The 13,432-nt window shown below is 35.9% G+C and overlaps 1 protein-coding gene across 12 annotated transcripts in view; it reads left to right on the top strand.

The window, feature by feature from the left end:
- Nucleotides 1-4,956: 4,956 nt before the first annotated feature.
- Nucleotides 4,957-13,432, top strand: part of GPR174 (G protein-coupled receptor 174) — a 62,313-nt gene continuing 53,837 nt past the window's right edge. For all 12 annotated transcript variants that reach the window (XR_003550601.1, XM_027774728.1, XM_027774726.1 and 9 more), the window contains exon 1: nucleotides 4,957-5,405. The gene's annotated coding sequence lies outside the window, so the exon portion shown is untranslated. The remainder of the gene's footprint in view (nucleotides 5,406-13,432) is intronic.

The following is a 13,432-nucleotide window of genomic DNA, read 5'->3' as shown; positions in this document are numbered from 1 at the left end:
TCAGATATTAATTACTAGAAATGTAAACGTTGGCAAGGAAGTAAGGAATTGAAGAGGCATTAAGTACTTGAAATTTTCATATACTGAGAAGTACAAGGGGACTTCAAAAAGTCTGTGGAAAAATGGAATTAAAGTATGAGTTTGTTTTGGTCCAAAAATATTTTGGAATAAATTCATAGTTTTATTCCTAATGTGCTTTTTTACATGACTCTTTGAAGATTGGTTTTGTTTTCTAGTTCATTTAGGAGTGTTCCAATTCCTTAAATATGGAATTGTCCTAAAACTGCCATTAATTTCACCATCCCAAGACTGGGAATTTTCCCACAGCCCTGTGTACCTCTTGAATCTTTATCAATATTGTGCTTTACTAATATTACCAATATAGCCTTAGAATCAACAGTGATTCTAAAGAGACTTCTGGCTTGAGGTTTTCTTAATTTCTTTCTTTCTTTCTTTCTTTCTTTTTTTTTTTTTTTTGAGAGTTTTTTGCTATAGGGTGCATTCACTCGCCAGAAAGATAGAGACAGAAAGCAAGAAATCACCCACCCCAGCACCACCCCATGGGGATAGCCATGCTGCAATATCTTCTCCTCCATTATCCTCTCAGGATCTTGGGCACGCACGCACACGCACCTGGTGTGAGTTTAAGCCACCGGGTCCAGAACTCGAACCGTGGTCGACTACATGGGAGTCCAGCAACATAGCCATCACACCAACTGCTAGTCCCAGAGGTCTCCTTAATTTCTAAACTCCAAATTGATATCCATTCAGTGTTTCTTGACTATAAAAGCTATGTAACTTGGCAAAATTTATTTGATATCCTTGAGCTTATTTTTACAATTATAAAATGGGGACAAAATAGTACTTAAAACTTAGAGTTCTTTCTCTTTTCTTTTCTTTTTTTTTTTTTATAGAGCTTTTTGCTGTAGGGAATGTGTGCTCACTGGAGAAAGGGAGAGACAGAGTCAGTGAGAAAGAAGGAAAGTGAGAAATCACCCACCAGGAGCAATGGCCACACTACAATTCCTTTTCTTCCATCTTCCTCTTGGGATTTGGGGCACGCACACACATACACCCATGAGTTTCAAGTAACTGGGTCTGCAACTCGAACTGTGGTTGGTCATATGGGAGTCACAGGGTTGATTGCAGTTTGAGTTCTGGACCTGGTGTTTGAAAATCACCATGGAGATGTGTCTGTGCATGACCAAAATCCCAAGACAATGGAATAGAAGAGATTGCTGCATGGCAATCCCCTCTAAGAATGAGTTCTCACTTTTCCTCTCTTTGTCTACCTCTGGCAAGTTTATGCGTCTTATAGCAAAAATCTAAAAAAAAAAAAAAAGTAATAAAGTAATATAAATAAAAAATAAAAACATATTATAATTGTAGCACTTTGATGTTTTATCAATGATATGTTAATTCTGTGTAATTGTATCGCAAAGTGTAAAGCACTTTGCAGATATAAAGTACCAGAGAAATGTTAATCATGATTAGAACAACTAAAATAAAAGTTTAAAAGTTCTTCTTGGAAAAGAAGAATACCCCGTATTTAAGGTTGCAGATCTGATGGTATAAATATATTTTAAGAAGCTACATTAATCATAGTATATACTGTATAATGTAATGTTTTATGTACAGCATGAGAAGGAAGTCAAGTTGAAATTTAGTACTTTTAGAATCATGAGAAACATCACATGATAATAAAACATTGATTGAAAGATAATTCTTTTCAAATTGATATTGAAATCTAAAATGTTTCCTGTATCTGAAATAGAGAATCTGGGTCTCTATTGTTAATTAGAGTGAAGTTGACCTTTTTCTTTTCTAAATAGATATAAGTAAGCTGAACTGTCTGTCATTTATATATATATATAAAGCCAGAGTCATAAAGCTTAGATTTGGGGTCTATTTGATATTAGACCTTTTCTATATAACTAAACAAGATAAATTCTAACCACAGATAATGTAACTGTAAGTAAATCACCCATTTCTTAGATGTCCTGAGGGACTGGTTAGCTGGAAATGACTGGTGAGAAATTGCTTTAAAAATCAAGACACCTGAGTTCAGGTTCCAGCTTTGACATTAACAGCTTTAACATTAACTCACTATGAGACAAGAACTGGGTTTCTTCTCTCTCACTTTCATCATCTTTAAAATGAGTGATTAAACTAAATCATCACTCATATCCCTTTTATCTCTGATATATGTTTCCTTGATCAATTTGGAATAAAATGTAAGAAGTTCCTGTAGGGGAATGCCTTTGATTCTAATCAGGTGAAAGTTCTTTGACCTAAATAGAAAGATAAGTATAGTTTAGCTCAAGAAGTTTTGCCACTGGGTGTATTATTTCAAAATACATGATCATTGGTTGTTATGAATTCTTTTTTATATTTTAAAGGCTTATTTTATATATTTCTTCCATGAGTGGTACTGACCATGGGCACATGCAGGTCTCTCACATCCAGGGAGATCTCCATATGTGAACCTGGAACTCTCCCATGTTACATAGTCTTGCAGAGCATTGTGTTCCACCACTGCGACACCATTTAGGCTCTGGCTTCTAAGAGTTCTATCTAAGGAAGCAATCTATTAATTGGAAAAAAAAATGTTCTACATGAGGACACCAATACTCCTACAGCCAAAGTTCATTTGACAAAAGAAGGCAGAAGAAAAATGAGGATACCAAGACATGACTCTTAACAAAGTAGAAAAATTAATAGGTTTTAAAAAATCCAAATAATATCCTTCTTCACTTATCAAAACCTTGTTATTCTTAACAGGCCCAGCCCAAAACCTCTTACTCCTGGAAGACTAGCCTGACTAACAATGGAATTCCATCTCTTATGCCAGTGGTCTAGGATCCCTGACTTGTTCTCTGAAATCTTATAGCACTAGATGTGACATTATTAGGCCCTTATCGCATATATGTTGCCTTATATTTGAGGCCATTACACAGTATCTTATCTACTTAACTGGATTAACTGGATGCCAAAAGCTGCTGGGAGGTGGCATCCCTTCCTGTATCACCATTTCCTTCTCAATCTTTGTTCCATATTCTCCCCTTCCCAGCGATATTCAATCTACTACTCTGTGTTTAGTAGTTATTCAATATGTTTGCTGAATGGAGCTAAGGCCATGTGAAGGAAGAGAGCATCACTACAAACTCTAGACACAACAAAATTAAGTTAAAAAAATTAAACAAACAGACAAGCAAAATATTGCTCATATCACCTGCCAGACCCTGAGGTACAAAAGGTACAAAATGAAAAGACAACTTAGTGGCAATATATTTCAGCCTGTTAATATACTTGGCCTAATGAAAATTCAAATTAATTTCCCCTGTTTCCCCTTATATTTTGTACTGCTTGCCTAAGTCCATTCTCACTATAGCAAGCCTAGGACAAAATCATTGAAGTTTGCTTTTGGAAATTTAGTTTTCCCATTCTGGGATTTCTTCAGTTTTCTTTTGTATTGTGTTCCCGCAATTTATCCCTACCTTTCCAATTCTTTTTTTTTTTTTTGTCTTTTTAGGAGAGTTTTTGTTTGTTTGTTTTTTTGTTCTTTGTTTGTTTGGTTTTTTTTTGCTATGGGGCGTGTGCGCTCACCAGAAAGAGAGAGACAGAGAGACGGAAAGCGAGAAATTCCCCCCTTGGGGGGATAGCCACACCACAATCCTTTCTCTTCCATTCTCCTCTCAGGATCTTGGGCATGCATGCACACGCTCCTGGCGTTAGTTTAAGCCACCGGGTCCGGGACTTGAACCGCAGTTGACTACATGGGAGTCCAGCGACATAGCCATTATGCTAACTGCTGGTCCCCCTACCTTTCCAATTCTAAACTGCTTGGAAATTTAATTTTCCCATTCTGGGATTTCTTCAGTTTCCTTTTGTATTGTGTTCCCAAAATTTATCCCTACCTTTCCAATTCTAAACTCGTTTACACCAAGGTTTTCAAGTAAGTATATTTATAGGAACATTAGGACTATAAAATCAAGACTTTAGGAAAAAGGAAATGTTTACCTTCAAAAGACTGGCACTTGGGGCATAGTCTCAAATATATTTTGAGACCAGAGAGCCCTCCAGGTACTCTTTATAATATACCACACAGGTGTGCCCAGGCATAACATTGGACCTGCACTAATATATTTCTTTCATCCATGGTCTATGTGTAAAGTTTCCTTGCTCCGAGCTACAGTAGAAGTACTCTTCAAGTTTTGAGAATTGCCTCCTGCTGCATCCTTTTCATCTTCCTGTGGTGGTGTGGGTGGGGAGTATTAGGTGCCTAATACAAACAATATGGTTCAGGGTCCTGAGGCTTCCAGTCTCCATGGTTCCAGGGGCTCTAGTGGTCGAAGACTCTTAGGAACATTTTAACAGCTTATGACGATGGGTCAGAGTTGTAGGAAACCAGCTTCTTTTCACCCAACCCTCCCTAACCACCGAGCTTACCTGCACTTCCTGGTCTCAGGGACCCTAAGAACAACAAGGAGTGGGTGGACAAACAGTGGAAGGTGCGTTAAGTAGCCCTAAATTCCTCTTATGGAGGTGGATATTTCTTTCAGTGTCAGGATTTCTGAGGTTTGTGTATTTAGGCATGCCCTAGGCAGAGGTCATCTCCACCATGACCCACCCCCCTCAGAAGCTACCTAGGCACATCCTTAGATAGAGAAATGTCCACTTTGAAACAATTGAGGGACTATGAGAAAGGATCAGACTGAAGATTATAGTGGTAAACAATCTATGGCAGGGGCCAGAATGTACCTAACTTCAGCAAAGGGCTCCAGAAACAAATAGGCTGTGTGCTATCATAAACTCAAAGCTGAGTGCAACCACAGAATTTGAAGACAATACAGTGTGGTCCTATAAATAGAAAAAAGAGTTTCTTTTGCTAAGTGTGACGCTTTACAGGCTCTATGTACATCCTGTAGCGGAGCCCTGCATCATTAATCAGAGAGAGAGAGAGAAAGAGAGTGAGTACTTTGCCCTCTGGAAAACGGAAATGTTCAGTGTGCACAGAGTGGCTTGTATATTTCACTCTAACATTTTACTACTATGTTTTCCAACATGGTAGTGGTTAGGTAATCTTGAGAATTTTATTTCTTTTTTTTTCCCTTTTGCTTTCATCATTTTTCTTTTGCCTTTCATTTTGTTTTCTTTTTACTCTTTCTTTCCAACCTCCTCCTCCCTTTCTTCCTTTCTTTTTCATTTCTTTCTTCCCTCCTTTCTTTCTCCTTTTCTTCTCTCTCTCTCCTTCTCTCTCTTTTTTGATAGTGAAAGGGGATTGGATTGGTTGTTCTCAGAACAGGGAGCTGGAATTGATGCACAGATCAGTAGCATCCTTGTTAGTGTGGCTGGCCCATGAATTCTTTTGACATCTCTGAAGAAAACAGAAAGAACTTGAAACGGTAGGCTCTGATTTTTTAATGCATAATTAACTCTCTCCTATGCCTTTTACCCTTGATATCTAGAACTGGACTCTTCACAGTAGATTCTGGATAACCTGTCATATCTAGGGGTGGTTATGGGTACGATGAATCTGGAGCATCCTCACATGTCCTTTCATTGGTGTTTGCACAAACAAAAATAATTATGTGGTTGGCTGCCTGAGGTAGGATCTTGGAGATAACTTTGAACTTGGGAAAATGTAAGTTTGACATGGAGGGATTTTTCATAATGTGTTTAGTTAAACTGATATTAAATAAAATAATCTCATGAATATTTTCAATTTAACCTACTCTGTATTAAGTAGAGTTACTTGCATGAATGTGCAGGATGATGTTTGTCTGCTCTTTGCTATAAGTCTTTGGAAATTTTTTTATTTGTTAAGTGATTAAAATGGATAATTTTGTGTTCTTTTGAAATTTAGCTATGATTTTTAAAATGAGAGCTATAATATTTCAGGATTTTTACTAACATGAATACATGTTCCTATAAGCTTATATAAGTTACATATTTTCACTGTAAATGTGAATTGATATAATTAATGGTAGTTGTAGAGATTTTGATTTCAAAGAAAACAGTCTAGGAAAAAAACATGTTTATATGAGAGAGGGGAAACAAAGATAACAGGCAAAGTTGTTTTGTTTCTCATAGAGAAGCGGTATCTAACAGTGGAAGTAATCGGTATGTTAAAAAATCAACAATGAATGAAATTATTTTGATTAAATTTACATTTTTAGATGCTCGTAATTGACTTAATTTATTTTGACAAAATATAAGATAAATTGTTTTCTGGTTTGCATGTTATTTCTCTTTTGCACTCAATACAAAATATTTAGAAAGGTGCCTTTTAACTTTAAACTAAGTGGTGGGTTTATCAATGGCATGTAATTGCTACGAGCTGCATTCAGAGTTTAACAAAAAAAAAAGACTGGATTTATATTCGAGGGAGGGGTGAGAAGGGATAGGATGTATAACATGACTTAGAATTACATTTAAAATAACTTTCCTGCTTCTGTCTCTGTTGTTAACAATAGTGTATACAGGCTTTTTAAATAGCGTTTTGTTCTTTCCAGAAAAGAAAACATTATAATTTTATTTAATATGCAGAAATAAATATTTTAGAGAGCTTGGAGTCATTTGTCCTGCAGTATTTCTTTGTAGCTGTAAATCTCAGGTATGGAGAGAAAGGCATCAATCTTACACATGGAATTCAAGTTCTATTAGTCACACTGGCAAATATTTGGATCACATGAAAGTATCCTCCAAGGAATCTGTGTCCAAGAGGAATATATTTTTAATTCGAGAAAATGTGTTCTTGCCCTTGTGAACACACCTACTCCTCTGTCATGCTATATGTTTGTAGTAATATTTTTGTGAGACAGGAACATCCTATTTTATCTTTTTCTTTGAGGTCAGATTCATATAGTGCCAAATATCATAAAGGTGAATGAATAAACACAATGTGGAGCATTGATTGTTCCAGAGCTCACTGAATTTCATGAAGACCCTTAGAAATCAATGAAATTTATTATCCTTCTTTGTACTAGGTAACAGAAATGGAGAGGGAAGGAAACATACTTTCTGTCTTCCTCACAGACACTTTTGGTACTAATCAGTTACACAGAACCAGAAAGTGATTGTAATTCCTTTCTTTGATCCCCACCCAATTCTGATAGAAGTAGAATTTACTTTGTGCATTAAAGTAACCTTCCCAAAGTTTTCCTCTTATGCCATAGGTCTCAAGAATCAGTCCCTATATCTCTAGTCAGAGAACAAGAATTTATCAGAAACAGATTCAAATTTCTCTACTAACAGGAGTTATGGAAAACATGTGAGACACTCTTACACATTAAAAGTAGAAGTAGAGTAACAGTTTACATTTCACAGTTGGAAAAGTTGAGGCTTATAAAATTGAAGTGGGCCATGTGCTTTTGTGACTCTGTAACAGAGAAAAGGCTAGAACCTACTTGTCCAGTGCTCATTTCATTTCTCCCTGCTGCCTAACAAGGCTGTGGATTAAAAGACATGCATTATCCATTGGGAAATGTTAAATGATGTCATTTTGAAATCACTCAAGAACCTCTCAATATCCGGGCACACTTTAGACTTTCCCCAAGGGCCCTGATATTGTAGCAAATCTTGATTTGCTGGGCTTTACTACTGTTTCTTTGCAAGAATAGGAAAGAATTATTCTTACTGTGCCCAAAGGAAAAAAAAAATCCCCAAATGCAAATTCATACTCACTAAGTGTTGTAATACATTAATACAAACTTGGCCATACACTGAGAGCTTATGTGCTATGTCAAGTATCAGGGCAACAATCTGGCCCATGCAAAAGACAACTCTGTCTTTTCATTCAGTAAGTCTTGAGATCTAGGAGATTCCAGTTTTGAGAAGAGAGTCATGATATCAGGGTTATCTGCTTGGCAAAAACAGGTATATGGGGCTGATTATTTATATATAGAGTGTAAGAAAGCTAAATAACTACAGTAATTGGTGGTATGTAAATCCTGAAGCTAAGGCAATAGTTAGTGGCTTGTCTGTTATTAATGTTTATCATATAAACAGTTGCTATGTGGGATTTGAAAATTAATGTGGGTTCTCTCAGTATAGTCTTTGGAAGACAAGAGAGTGTGCTTCAGAGGCATCACTTTGTTTTTTTTTTTTGGAGAGATTTTCACTGTAGGGCGCGGGCGCTCGCCAGACAGACAGAGAGAGACATAGAGACAGAAAGCGAGAAATCACCCCCCAGGGGGGATGGTCACGCCGCAATCCCTTCTCCTCCATTCTCCTCTCGGGATCTTGGGCACGCACGCACACGCGCCCGGCGTGAGTTTTAAGCCACCGGGTCCGGGACACGAACCGCGGTCAACTACGTGGGAGTCCAGCGACATAGCCATTACGCTAACTGCTGGTTCCCAGGCATCACTTTCATTTGCAGCAACAGCTGCATTAGCATCAGCCAGAAATCAAGATGGAGACAGAGTTCCTGAAAAATAATCTGAAGTGCAAGATCATTAAAATGAAATCTGTATAGACTCTGGAAATTTGAGTATAGGTCAGTAACTTTACTAACTTCAGTTATCTATTAAGGCAACCAAAGTTTAAATTATTGACATTATTATTGATGTGCGTTATGTAAAAGCATGACTTCTGCCCTGAGAGGGAGCCAATTCAGACTCAGTTGCATCGTGCATAGCATAATTACTCTATCACTGGGGACCTATTATGTATATAAACATCTGCCACCAAGTCTAAAGCCCCTAAATTCCTCTCTTACTTTCTGCTAACATATTTGTTTCTTCCAAAACCTTTTTCTCAGTGTCACACTATGGCAGACAATAGTAAGATTTTCTCTATATTCTTAGCAGCAGCTGAAAGGTCTTTATTGCTATAACTTAACTAAAATTCTTTTCGCCTTTATTCAGTAGATCATATTAAAGTATTTCTTATAAGCTAATTATGTGTTACCATATTTTTTTATGAAGTAGTTTATTATTTTTATATGATAAAATAATTATAAAATAATTCTAAGAACTTAATTAAAGAATATCAGTAATTAAATTATGTACAATTTGTAGTATTTGATCTTTTTAAAGTGTTACTAGATGACTAATAAGTTGACCTTTTAGAACTAAAAATATTACCCAGGATGTCTACTGTATTTAAAGTAGCGGAACAAACGGTGTGCTAAAAGATAAATAACATGTAGAAGATAGATTGGTTTATTATTTATCAGCTATGTTTTTACAATGAAATATGTTCACCAAATTAATTATGAGAAGAGCGAGCCCATAGACAGGATTCATTTACATCTGTCTTTCATTTTAATATATTTTTTCTGACCCCCTATTAATTTTTATACAAAAGCTAGTATTCATTTAATCTTCTAAAGACATACTTTGTCAACTTTTTTCCCCAGATTCCCATGATAATAGTATACTGCTTCTATATCCCTTTTTTTTTTTAAAAGAGAGATTTTTTGCTGTACGGCATGTGAACTCACCAGAGAGACACAGAGAGAAAGAGAAGCAGAAAGCAAGAAATCACCTTCTAGGGGGAATGGCCACACCACAAACCCTTCTCCTCCATTCTCCTCTTGGGATCTTTGGCACGTATGCACACACACATGTCCAGCATGAGGTTTAAGTCTCTGGGTCCAGGACTCAAACCATGGTCGACTATGTGGGAGTCCAGCAACACCTTAATCCTAACATCTTCTAATTCTGAAGATATTAACAGATTTCTCTATTAAGGAAGCTAGTGATAAAACTAGGTATTATTTATTTTTTAATATTGCATAAAACTAATCCAATCTAGCAAAGGAATGTTCAGCTACTTGACCATATTAGTCTCTTTGAGAAAGAAGCACTGATAGTAGAAATATCTGGTTTTATTATCAAAAGCAGACACAGTCCATATCAATGAATGTGGTACAGTAATACCTTTCCCTCTGAAATTCTATGACCTCCGAAAGCTTATCAGGACTGATAAAAATCTACCTAGCTGATGCAGAGTGTGAATACAATAGACTAGACAGTGAAGAGGCCCTTGTAGATAACCAACCCAGATTAATTATTCAATGCAGATTTGAAACTTTAGTTATCCTGAGTGTGCTAACACACATTTGATTTTGAGCTCTCTGGCTCTTCTCTGTTCAACTTGCTGAAAGGTCCTTTCTGTCATGGCAGATAAACTTCCCTAAGTTTTGGACCATGAAATTTGATTAAGCAAAATGCTATGAGTATATTTTGCAGTCTGTAGAGAGAACAGGGTTGTTTTTCATAATATAGAGTATGACCTGGATCATATTTAATGTAGAATTCCTTGTTAATAACCATCTTGGCTCTAAGTAACAGTTGTAAGAATTACATATTGAGAAATGTCATCTGTGTGTCTGTTTGGGTCTTCTGTAGGAAAAAAATAATTCAGTCAGGAAATTTAAAACTGTCTGACCTCTGGGAATCATTAAATTTGAAAATACCTGTGAAATAGTCCAATAGGGAAGAAACATTATGGGTAATTACCCTGGGTTGTAAATTACAAACTCACTGGGAAATGGGTCAAACAAATATGGCCAGAGGAAAACTCCAAGCTAAACAAGTATCTGGAAACAATATCTGGAGCATGATGGTTAATTATTCTGACTCTTCTCCAAATACTGTGGGACCTCCATTATGCAGGTTGCTTGAATAGGCTAATTATAAAGGCAGTCTTTTCCCATTTTTTAAAATTTAGTGCTACATCTGATAACTTGTTGGAAATATTTTGAACACATATAAAAATGAAAACTGATTGTGAATCATCCTAATATACTCCCCTTTAAAGACTGTATGATGTTACTCTGGAAATTTTAACTCCAATCTAGTGATATTTGAGTGCAATAATTCACTTTTCATATTTGACCAATGAGTATAAAACACTTCTAAGAAGTGGTGATCAGCTCATTAGCTCTTTCTATGAAATGTTAGCATCTTATTAAAAATGGAATTGACTTATTTTCATATAAATTTTGTTTTTGAAATAAAGTATTAATTTTGCATAGCCCTTTAGTGGTTATGAAGTTATTTTTAGGTTTTAAATTTTATTTTTTAATGTAAATTTGATTTGGTTTGCTTGGTCTCATTCCTAAGCATACTGACTTCATTCTCTTCATGGAGAATTCTTAGGCTTTAGCCTTGCTCTATTCCCATAACTCTAGAAGTTCAGTCTGTTTTCTTTTAGCAAAGGAATAATAGTCATTATCTTTCAATATGATTTAGGGCTTTGGAGATACATTTAGGAGTTCCCAGAGCCATTTCACTGCTCTAGATTTAAGTTTCAAAGCAAGGCAAAGTCTTGCAATGAACTAAGGAGTAAACATTAGAGTCAGGTCATCCCTGAACTATTTATATTCTCCTACAGCACTTTTGCCCTATTTTAAATTAAGTTTCTTCTTCATAATGGCTAGAAAAAGTTATTAAATAACTAAATAGCTACTCAGAATTCTAGAATTTAGCAGAATTTTGGAGCCTATCTACTACTGCCTTTAACTTTGATTTTGAGTGTTCTGTCATAAAAACAATAATGATTTTTATTTGTTATGCACTTATAATGTACTAAGCATTGAACACGTTGCCTTACACTTGAACAACTATTATTTTCCCCAATTAACGAATGAGAAAAATCAATAACTTGCCCTAAGTTATACAGCTGTCTTGGTTGTGTTTTCTTTTCTCTTCTTTCTTTTTTTTTTTTTTTTTTTTTTTTTTCTTTTCTTTTTTTTTTTTTTTTTTTTTAGCCAAGCACTACAGTTTTCGGAGGAAAGACATTAAGGAGAAAAAAATAAAGAAGCAAGACATAAATACGACAAAAAATAAATGGGCTATTATTTGTTGAGGATAACATATATACTACCCCCTACTAAACTAGTGAGAAATGTATTCATGTTGGAACATTCACTTCACAAGTTAAGTGACATATGTGATTGAATGTATAAAAAAATTAAAATAAAATTTAAGAATAAATACAGTTTATTTATTTATTTCATGAGTGAGAGATACAGAGAGAAAATTGGAGACAGCACCTCTAACAGGATCTTCATACCATAATCCACCCCCAGTTTTAGCCAGCCAGATTTATGTGTACATGCGTGCCCAGTGTACTCAGGAAGGTCTCTGGACTTGAATCAGGAACTTTCCTATGTGGGACTGCCTCACAGGGCATCACATTTTACAGCTGCACCAATGTCTGGTCCTGCATTTACTTTCTTTAAAAACAAACAAACAAACAAAAACAAACAAACAAACAAAAAACCACTTCATTGAGGTGTAATTGACATGTATAAAAAACTGTACATGTTTAATGTATAAAACTTGTAGCTCTGTTCACTACAATCTATGCCATAGACCTATTCATCCTACTTGAGTTGCCAAACTCATCACTATTGGTAGCCAAAAGTCTTTCCGTTATACTACTATGTTTCCATTGGGTAAAACCACAGTTCACTATCTTGTCCCTTAGCATTTGTGAGCCAAGAGTCTGAAATAGAAGGAGTCAAGATGTACCTTTTTTTTTTTTTTTGAGAGGTTTTTGCTATAGGGTGCGTGCGCTCGCCAGACAGACAGAGGGAGACAGAGAGACAGAAGGTGAGAAATCACCCCCCAGGGGGGATGGCCATGCCACAATCCCTTCTCCTCCGTTCTCCTCTCGGGATCCTGGGCACACACGCACATGCGCCCAGCGTGACTTTTAAGCCACCAGGTCCAGGACGTGAACCATGGTCGACTACATAGGAGTCCAGCGACATAGCCATTATGCTAACTGCTGGTCCCAAGATGTACCAATTTCAATATGAGCTATTCTTTCACTAGATTTAGGGTGGGTGAACATTGAAGCAGTTGGTAGAGGGTAATAAAACACGTATAACAAGGAATAACTGAGTAAAAAATGTAGAGTATAAAAAGCATAGATGAAATACTTTATTATCAACTAATCTTTATGGTATGCTTACTATATTTCCAGTGTAGCATGAGAAACAATAGAGGCATAAAAGATATAACCTCTGCCCTCAGGAAGTTTTTTTCATTTGGTGAGGATAAGCTGGCACATATTAAATCTAGCTATACAAAATGAACTTAGAAGGTATATGATTTCATGACATTTTTTTCTTTAAACAGTCACTATCCCATGTATCCTTAAACTGATGTGATGTGTAAAGGAAATCATATTAGAGCTTTTAAAAAATATTTGCTTTCTCATCCTTAATGACATGGAAAGTTTTTTTTTTAATAACTATTTATTTAATTTTATTTATTATTTTATTTTAAAATTTGATCAGAGAGAGAGAAAGGGAAAGTGAGAAAGCAAGCTGCCAAGTCTGGGACTTAAACTGTAGTCCACCATGGGGAGTCCAACCTTTAACCACCACACTACCTGCTGGCCCGAAATTTGGGGTTGACTCTTAATTCTTTTTTTTTTTTTTTTTTTTTTTTTTTTTTTTTTTTTTTTT

This window comes from Tupaia chinensis, unplaced genomic scaffold, assembly GCF_000334495.1.
Source record: "Tupaia chinensis unplaced genomic scaffold, TupChi_1.0 Scaffold000475_1, whole genome shotgun sequence".
NCBI classification, from domain to species: domain Eukaryota; kingdom Metazoa; phylum Chordata; class Mammalia; order Scandentia; family Tupaiidae; genus Tupaia; species Tupaia belangeri.
Note: the sequence above shows the minus strand (reverse complement) of the source record. Positions and strands in the feature narration are given on the sequence as shown.